Genomic DNA, 8615 nt, shown 5'->3' with positions numbered 1-8615 from the left:
CACTGCAGAGTCCTCATGTGGGGGGCAAGAAAAGGAACAGCTAACATAACTAACAGTAAGGTAACTGGAATGGGATGTCTGAAAAAGGGCTTTTATAACTTGTACCAATTTACAAATACTGTGGGTGCACAACAACTCCAAGAGAACAGACTAAACTAATTATAAAAAAAGAAGGCCTGGGCCTTGTATATCAGATCCTCTCATAGGATCAGGAATCATTAGCTATTTGGGCTTCAGAGTTCTTGCTTCTTAACTACTGCCATACTTGCCATCTTTGTCATCACAGACCAATGCCAATAGAGGTCTTTTGGGGTGCCAAGCCACAGTGAAGATCAGGAGCTCACATTGTACCTATCATCACCTGTCTCCTGTCTCTACTTAAGCAATATCAACAAAATGATCATCTGATGTTGACACCAACATTTTCCTATTATGGCTGAAACAGAGGGTTCTCACAGCTCAATCCAGGTTGGAAAAGCATGCAACAGACACTAATTCATTCATACCTCAGAGGCTGATGAAAGCATCTGCACTTCCTGTGTCAAAGAACTTCCTCATGGGGTCAAACTTGATACAAGTTCAGTTAAAAGGGTAGAGACAGATGGACTGCACAAGCTTCAGTTCTGGGTAGCTGAGGATGTTGATACAGCTATTGCCATTTGTCAGGAAGGACATGTTATTGTCATTGTTCCAGGAGATTTCATTGACTTCACACTTGAACTGCTCCTTTGCTTTCAAACAGTGCGTATTGTCATCAATAAAGGTCACTACATTATTCTTTTTGGCTACGGCAATGATCTGCCTATCTGGACTCCAGCAAATATTAATGTTCTCCCCTTTAGTAAAGTTCACAGTAGTGTTATGTGTGGTAGTCTTCACAACCCAGATGTGGTTACAAAGAGGTCAGGATTACTTGGATGCTAACAAAGCTGGTCTACGCCATCACCATGTCTATAATAACTTTTTTTTGACCAACCAATCCTTCTCTAGCAAGAAGATGCTAACAGTCTTGTGGAAAGAACTGGAGGGCACACAATGCCCCTAGCAGCTCCATGACACTGAGTGCACCCTGGCGCAGTGTGCTGGGAGCTCGCATATCTTACTGTGGTCCCAGGAAGGCTCCTGCATGTGGCCACTGCTCAAAGAGCATGAGTGGGCCATGGAGTCGGGATCAGCCTGGCTCAGTGCTGAGGGTCCCATGGCCAATGTGGGCACCCTCATGCCCAGCTCCTGCACCTGTGCAGAGACCACCACCCCAAGCCAGTCCAGCCCAATCTTTTTCATTATTATCAGTTACAGGTATTTTTACTTTTATTAATGGTTGTGATATGTGATTATTATTTATCTATAATAATTTTTATATGATATTGTGCAGGATATGACATCCTTTCCATATCAGTTTAGTGTAATTGTGGCTCCTACTATTCCTGAGAAAAATAAGCAGTCGAAGACACTCCTAGATGTGGCTATAGTGTCCTTGTGGGCCTGTCCACTTCAAACATTTCACATCCACCATGTTATGTGGTCTGTTCCAACTCTGATACACAAAGATGGATTATAGGGCAGCCTGCAAAGCAGAAGAACAGACAGCTCCATGGATCAGAATTTATAGATACTGGGTCTCAAGTGATAGGAAGGAGTGGAATCCTCAGGCACTACCAGACTGTAGAGACCATGAGGAAGTGTGGTGGGAGATGAAAATGGAGGTCAAGGAGAGGCTTGAACATCAGCTGTGGTCAGCATGCTCTGTAAGCCTTTGGGGGATATGTATGGGCATGACATAGTAGAAGCATATGGTCGAACAGTCAGTTACAGTAGCACATGAAAATATATCTGAGATATAAGAGGCTGAACTCACAAAAACAGTTCAGGAGGCAAATAGAAGCCAATGACAGAACAGCAGAAAAAAGCCAGGTAGAGATAGGAGAATGTTAGAGATGGAACCGCATTAAGTGGTACTTAATTGGCTGAAGAAGTTAGAGAAAGAAAGAACCTTGGTTTCTGATCTGTGGACCTTGAGAGGAGTGTAGAATCACTGCAAACCACATGAAATGGGTGTAGGGAGCACATATAGAGGAGGGAAGGGTGAGTTCAGATTGGGTCAGGTTGAGTTTGGTCCACTAGCAAAACTTGTGAAATGATTTATGAAATGATAGCCTGTTCTCTGCAGAGTTGGAAGCAAATCAACCATAGCCTGAAGGACAATGACAGAACATATGACAAAAGAAACAGAAATATGGAGGCATGAGACCAGGTGGCTAACTGAGATTGGGCAAAAATATAAACCAATAAACTGCTTTTGAGGTTTTCTGGTCAACGTGGGCAAGGACCGGCCACACCTACCATCTTTGAAATTATCCTCAAGCTATACAGAATTCCTGAAAACCAGTGATGAGGATGTCCATCTCTGTCACAAAGAGAGGTGGACTGAGAAATGCAGGACCTGTCCTTATGCCAGCACACTGAATGCACACCCAAGGAAGAAGTAGAAAATTTTCCTTGCTCAATGGCTTCTAGAACCCCTGGTGGGACCACTTCAAAGTATTCAGGAGCCTTCCCAAACTTAAGTGATGTAATGGCAACAGAGGCAGGCTGGGCCAACACTCCTGACCTGCATGTTTTGCCACCTACAACCCTGCCTTCATTCTTCCATTCTGAGACAGCAGCACTCAGCTTGTGACTCAGTGGGCCAAGGGTAACATCAGGGGCACACTGGGTCTCTGATTTAAGAGCCCCTTTCAAAAGGGTTGATAAGTAATTAGCAAGGTTTAATTCCATATTTGTCTGTTATGAGCTGTGTAGCCTTAACTAAGTCACCAACCTCTCAGCTCAATTTTCCCATCTATAAATTGGGGTGACAACAATAGCACTTATTTCTCTAGTGGTGCCTCAAGGAATCAATGAAATAATGCATATCAAATCCCTAGCATGATTCTTTTCATATAGTAAGTACTGTGTAACTGGTAGCATGCTCATTGTTTTTATTTGTGAAAAAAGAAAGAGGAGAAAATATAAGAGCAGTACACAATGTGATGGGTAGATTTTATTTTCCACAGAACCCTAAAATGTTAGATTGCATCTGACTCTCCAACCATAGAACCTGACAGTCCATGGGGACATCATTGCCTTATTAAGATCCAAGATCCAGCTCTAGCCAAGTTACTGCTCTGAAGTGAAAATTGGATGAAGAGTTTTTTAAAAATCAGCTCTCCTGAGAGTCCTGAGGTGGTGGCGTATTGAGCTCTACAAGGAGAAGGATGGGGCAGTGACCCAGGGCAATTCATATTCTGTGTCTGTTGGAAGATGCCAGGCCTGGATACAGCTTTTCTTATTTCACCAAACATTAAAAGGAAGTTTCTATAAAATGGTCTGCAGCTCAAGGAAAATAACATTATCTGGAGGACTTAGAGAAAGGACAGATCTCTAGAAATGCAAAATCATTTGTAGGAAGGATAAGAATGTTTTAGAAAAAAGGACAAAAAGACTTGTAATCTATAGAATGAGAGAAAAGCATCAGGGGAAACATGGGCTCCGGGGAGGGTAAAACTCAACATTAAGGACCCCAATGAGAGAGTTGAGGATTTTGTCCACCTACTTATAATTGCCTCAGTGGAGAGAGAAGTCCGTTAAAATCAAATACAAGGACAGGGCTTTGCCTGCTCCTAACAAGGGCAGCCTTGTCAGTGCTCCAAGAATTAACAGAAATTAAATCACTTAACATTGAGTCAAAACCTCCTGTTACCTCCATCTCTAATTCTAAATCCATTTCCACCTCCTACATACTGGGGGAAACTCACATGAGAAATGGAAATCTTAACTTTTCCATTCTTACATCTTAGGTTGAGAGATTCTGATTGGAAGACAGAAGTTTCTGACAGACCTTTCCAAATACTGTGTGGACCTCCCTTTGTAAGGATAGGCAGGCAGAAAAATCCCCCACCACATACCTTGTTTCCTTTGGAATCCAGGTGTGAACAGGTTAGGTATTGCAGAAACTTGTGTTAGCAAATAATTGGTTACTAATTTCCGTGTGGCTATTAAAATAAAAGTCCTCCCATAGTAAAAGGAAAATTGTACAGCTATAAAGCGGATGAACACAAAGATGAGGAGCAAAGGGAACTCTATGGAAGTCTATGTACACATGATAATAGGAGAGCTGCAGATGTACGTGAGGCACACATACAAAGCTGAGAAATTGTATGAGGTCTGTATAGAAGTTATCCAGCCATGTAATATGAAAAATAGAGACATTTATTGAAGAAGATACAAGACACAATGTACATAGGACAATGACGCCTCAGTCCCCCTCAAAGTAGGCACCTTGGCCCTCACAAAATTCTCCCAATTGCTCCGAATCACCTGCCTCATCATATTTTCCTGATTCTCAATGATGGTCTGAAATCTCTTCCCTTTCAAAGGTGATTTTAGTTTTGGGAAAAGCAAGAAGTCACAGGTTGCCAAATCTGGGCTGTAGGGGGACTGAGTCACCTGAGTGATTTTTTGACCAAAAGAAATCTGCAAGAGATGTGATACACGAGTGGGCACATTGTCAAGATGAAGCTGTCAATCACCAGTTGTCCAAAGCTGCAACCTTCTGAATCATCAGAATAGTTTCCATGGAGGAAGCTTTATGCAAAATTTGATACAGATTCATTACTCTACTTCCTCAGTCATTTAAAATGCAACAGCCACATAGTACATATGCTCATTCAACAGCATCTACCACCCTCACTGACTAGTACAGTGAAGTTGTCATTATTCCCACATGTACATTCCAGTCCACTCTCTTTGGCTGCCAAGTTACATCAATGTTATGCAAACCATTCTCATTATATCATCAATGGCTGGACTTTTTCTTAACAGACCTTGTACACTGGGGTCATGTGGAAAGTTCAAAAGTGTTCCCAAGTAGAACAAAAATAGAAATAAATGACAGATGGGTAAACAGACACAAGTTGGATGCTCAAAAATACTTTTAAAAACAACTCTTTATGTCACAGAGACACTCAGAATGGAAGTTACAGACAATTTAGAAAATAATAATAACTTAGAGCAGGGGACCCAACCTCCTGCCTCCTGGTCTGTGGAGGCCACTCTCATTAATGCTTGTGGTCTGCCTCCTGTTCTGCTACCTGATCCCCATCTGTGGAAAATTGTCTTCCACAAAACAGTCTCTGGTGCCAAAAAGGTTTAGGACTGCTGACTTAGAGTATGTGGCTGAAACTTAAGGAACAAGTAATTATTTTACTGAAACTGCTGAAAAAAAAAGAGCCAAATCCTTTTAATGTATATGACATAAACCTGATAACAACAACAAAAATATCATTTAAAAGATAAAACTGCAGAATAAGCTTCAGGAATAATGTTTAGTGTTGTAAAGATGTCAATTCTTTCCATTAATATGTAAACTTAGTATAACTGTAGTCAGTATCCCAACATTATTATTTTTCAGAACTTAGCCAAATGATTCTAATGTTTACCTGTAGCTGAAACATACAAAGGGAAGCTGGGAACATTCTAGAAAATAAGAGAGTAATTGTTTGGTAATTGCTGAATAGAATTTGCTGTATTAAAGAATATCTCCGTGTTTCAGTGATCAGAATAGCCTTGAACTGATCTCAGAGGATATTGATCAATGGGGAAAGATCAAGCAGAAACATATGCCCAGAAACAGATTTATACACACACACACATACACATAATGTATGTATGTATGTATATATAAAAATGTATGCATGTATATATGTATATATATGCACAGGAAGATTTCTAAAATAGTAAAGTGTTAATTAAGTCAGTGTAGTAAGGGTTTATTAGTCAGTAAAATATATTAGCACAACTACTTATTTGGCAAAATACTAAGAACAAAACTTATAATAGTAATAAATTTAGATTATTACTAGATTAATTAAGTATAAAAGAAATCTAGGAGAATACTTTGTAATCTTGGGATGAGGGAGGCGCAAAATATTTTTTTTTTAATTTTAATTTTTTTTTGTTATTCAATTACAGTTGTGTGGCTTTTCTCCCCATCCCTCCACCCCACCCCAGACAAACCCCCCTCCCTCCCCCAACTCCCCCCTCCCCCCTGATCTGGTCCATGTGTCCTTTAAAGTAGTTCCTACAATCCCCTCCCCTCATTGTCCCCTCCCCACTCCACCCTGTCCATTGTTAGATTGTTCTTCACTTCAATGTCTCTGGTTATATTTTGTTTGCTTTATTTTTCTATTTATTATGTTCCAGTTAAAGGTGAGATCATATGCTATTTGTCCCTCACCGCCTGGCTTATTTCACTTAGCATAATGCTCTCCAGTTCCATCCATGCTGTTGCAAAGGGTATAAGCTCCTTCTTTCTCTCTGCTGCATAGAATTCCACTGTGTAAATATACCATAGTTTTTGGATCCACTCATTTGCTGATGGGCACTTAGGTTGCTTCCAGTACTTGGCTATTGGAAATTGTGCTGGTATGAACATTGGGGTGCACAGGCTCTTTTGGATTGGTGTTTCAGTGTTCTTAGGGTATAATCCCGGTAGTGGAATTGCTGGGTCAAAGGGCAGTTCCATTTTTAGTTCTCTGAGGAAATTCCATACTGTTTTCCACAGTGGCTACACCAGTCTGCATTCCCACCACCAGTGCACTAGGGTTCCCTTTTCTCCGCATCCTCTCCAGCATTTGTTTGTGGATTTGTTTATGTTGGCCACTCTGACTGGTGTGAGGTGGTACCTCATTGTGGTTTTAATTTGCATGTCTCTGATGGCTAGTGATGCTGAGCATCTTTTCATATGTCTCTGGGCCCTCTGTATGTCTTCCTTGGAGAAGTGTCTGTTCAAGTCCTTTGCCCATTTTTTAATTGGGTTGTTTGTCTTCCTGGAGTGGAGTCGTGTGAGTTCTTTATATATTTTGGAGATCAGGCCCTTCTCTGAGGTATCATTGACAAATATGTTTTCCCATACTGTTGATTCTCTTTGTAATTTGGTGCTGTTTTCTTTAACCATGTAGAATCTTTTTATTTTGATGAGGTCCCATTTGTTTATTCTTTCCTTTATGTCCCTTGCTTTAGGGGGCATGTCTGTGAGGATGTTGCTGTTTGGAATGTCTGAGATTTTCCTGCCAATGTTTTCCTCTAAGACTTTTATGGTGTTACGACTTATATTTAAGTCTTTTATCCATCTTGAGTTTATTTTTGTATATGGTGTAAGTTGGTGATCGAGTTTCATTTTTTTTGCACGTAGCTGTCCAGATATCCCAACACCATCTGTTAAAGAGGCTGTTTTTGCTCCATTTTATGCTCCTGGGAGGCTCAAAATCTTAGAGTCAGAAACCTTAAAGAAAAGTTTCATAATATTGACCTAAAAATAACAATATGGAAAAGCAAGGCTATTTGGGAATGTAATGAATACATTTCTAAATGGAAATTCAGCAGTATGTGTCAAAATTTAGAAAGTACATATACTTTTGCCTGTCATTCTCTCTCTTATGAATTTATCTTAAGGAGATAATTGTGCAAATGTGAAGACATTTTAGTAAAAAAATTTCAGAGAAATAGAATCAATAAATTTTTCTTTCTCTCTCTCTCTCTTTCCTTCCTTCCTTCCTTCCTCCCTTTTTTCCTTCCTTCCTTCCTTTGTTCTTCCTTTAGAAGCAGACTCTCCTGACACATCTTGGCAGTGTGCTTGTTCCATCAGCAGGATATGCCTGCCTGATGATTAGGCCCAAATCCTCACTTTCTGTGTAGCCATGGGACTCCTGTGGCTTGGGTTGGAGTAAAGAGCCTTTTTACAGAGAATATTAAGCAGGGCCACAATCAAAAGCTTAGTGCCCAAGGGAATTTGAAGTTCAAGAAGCTCCTAACGTGAGTCTGACAGTGAATTAAATTGAGATGACAGAAGGAAAATGCTAATATACACCCTGAGTGCGGAGGGAAGAATTTAGGAACCTGAGAGATAAGGTAAGAGTGGGTGGGTTGAGAAAAGCACAAAGAAGCAAAAAGACCTCAGAACAGTTTACTTTGCTTATAAATTTTAGGGATTGGGTACAATTAAAAGACTAGGAATGGGAGGGCGACCCTCTCTGTGTAAAGCAGGGCTTTTACTGCAAAGTTTTAACAAATTATGGATTATTTCTGAAATGGGATGTTGGGTTCTGAGTGCTGCCTGTGATATGAGGGAACACATTTCCTTTGCTGTGCCTTTCTGTTTGCTTTGCTACCACTGCACGGTACTCCCTTGGCTGGCTATGGATTTATGTATGTACCCAGGGTTCTCTAAATCAACATAAACTGTAATGCTCCATCAATACTTTTGGCCGTACCTGTTGTGATAGTTAATTTTATGTGTTGCTTTGGACCATGAGGTGTCCAGACATTTGTTCACACATTATTCTAGTGTTTTGTGAGAGTGTTTCTGGATCAGATTAGCATTTGAATCCATAAAATGAGTAAAGCAGACTGCCCTCCCTCAAGTGTGTGGGTCCCATCCAATTAGTTGAAGACCTGACAAAAAGAAGATATTGAGTAGGAGGGAGCTTCTGTCTGTCTCCCTTGAGCTGGGACATTGGTGCTTTCCTATCTTTGCATTCAGACTGAAACCACACAATTGGCTCTCCTGGGCTCTA

At 40.6% G+C, this 8615-nt stretch overlaps 1 pseudogene; it reads right to left on the bottom strand.

Moving 5' to 3' along the window:
* Positions 1 to 222: 222 nt before the first annotated feature.
* On the bottom strand, positions 223 to 1221 carry LOC112305401 (THO complex subunit 3 pseudogene; annotated as a pseudogene).
* Positions 1222 to 8615: the final 7394 nt, after the last annotated feature.

The sequence above is a fragment of the Desmodus rotundus genome, chromosome 4 (genome assembly GCF_022682495.2).
Source record: "Desmodus rotundus isolate HL8 chromosome 4, HLdesRot8A.1, whole genome shotgun sequence".
Taxonomy (NCBI): domain Eukaryota; kingdom Metazoa; phylum Chordata; class Mammalia; order Chiroptera; family Phyllostomidae; genus Desmodus; species Desmodus rotundus.
This window is presented reverse-complemented; position numbering and strand designations above follow the sequence as displayed.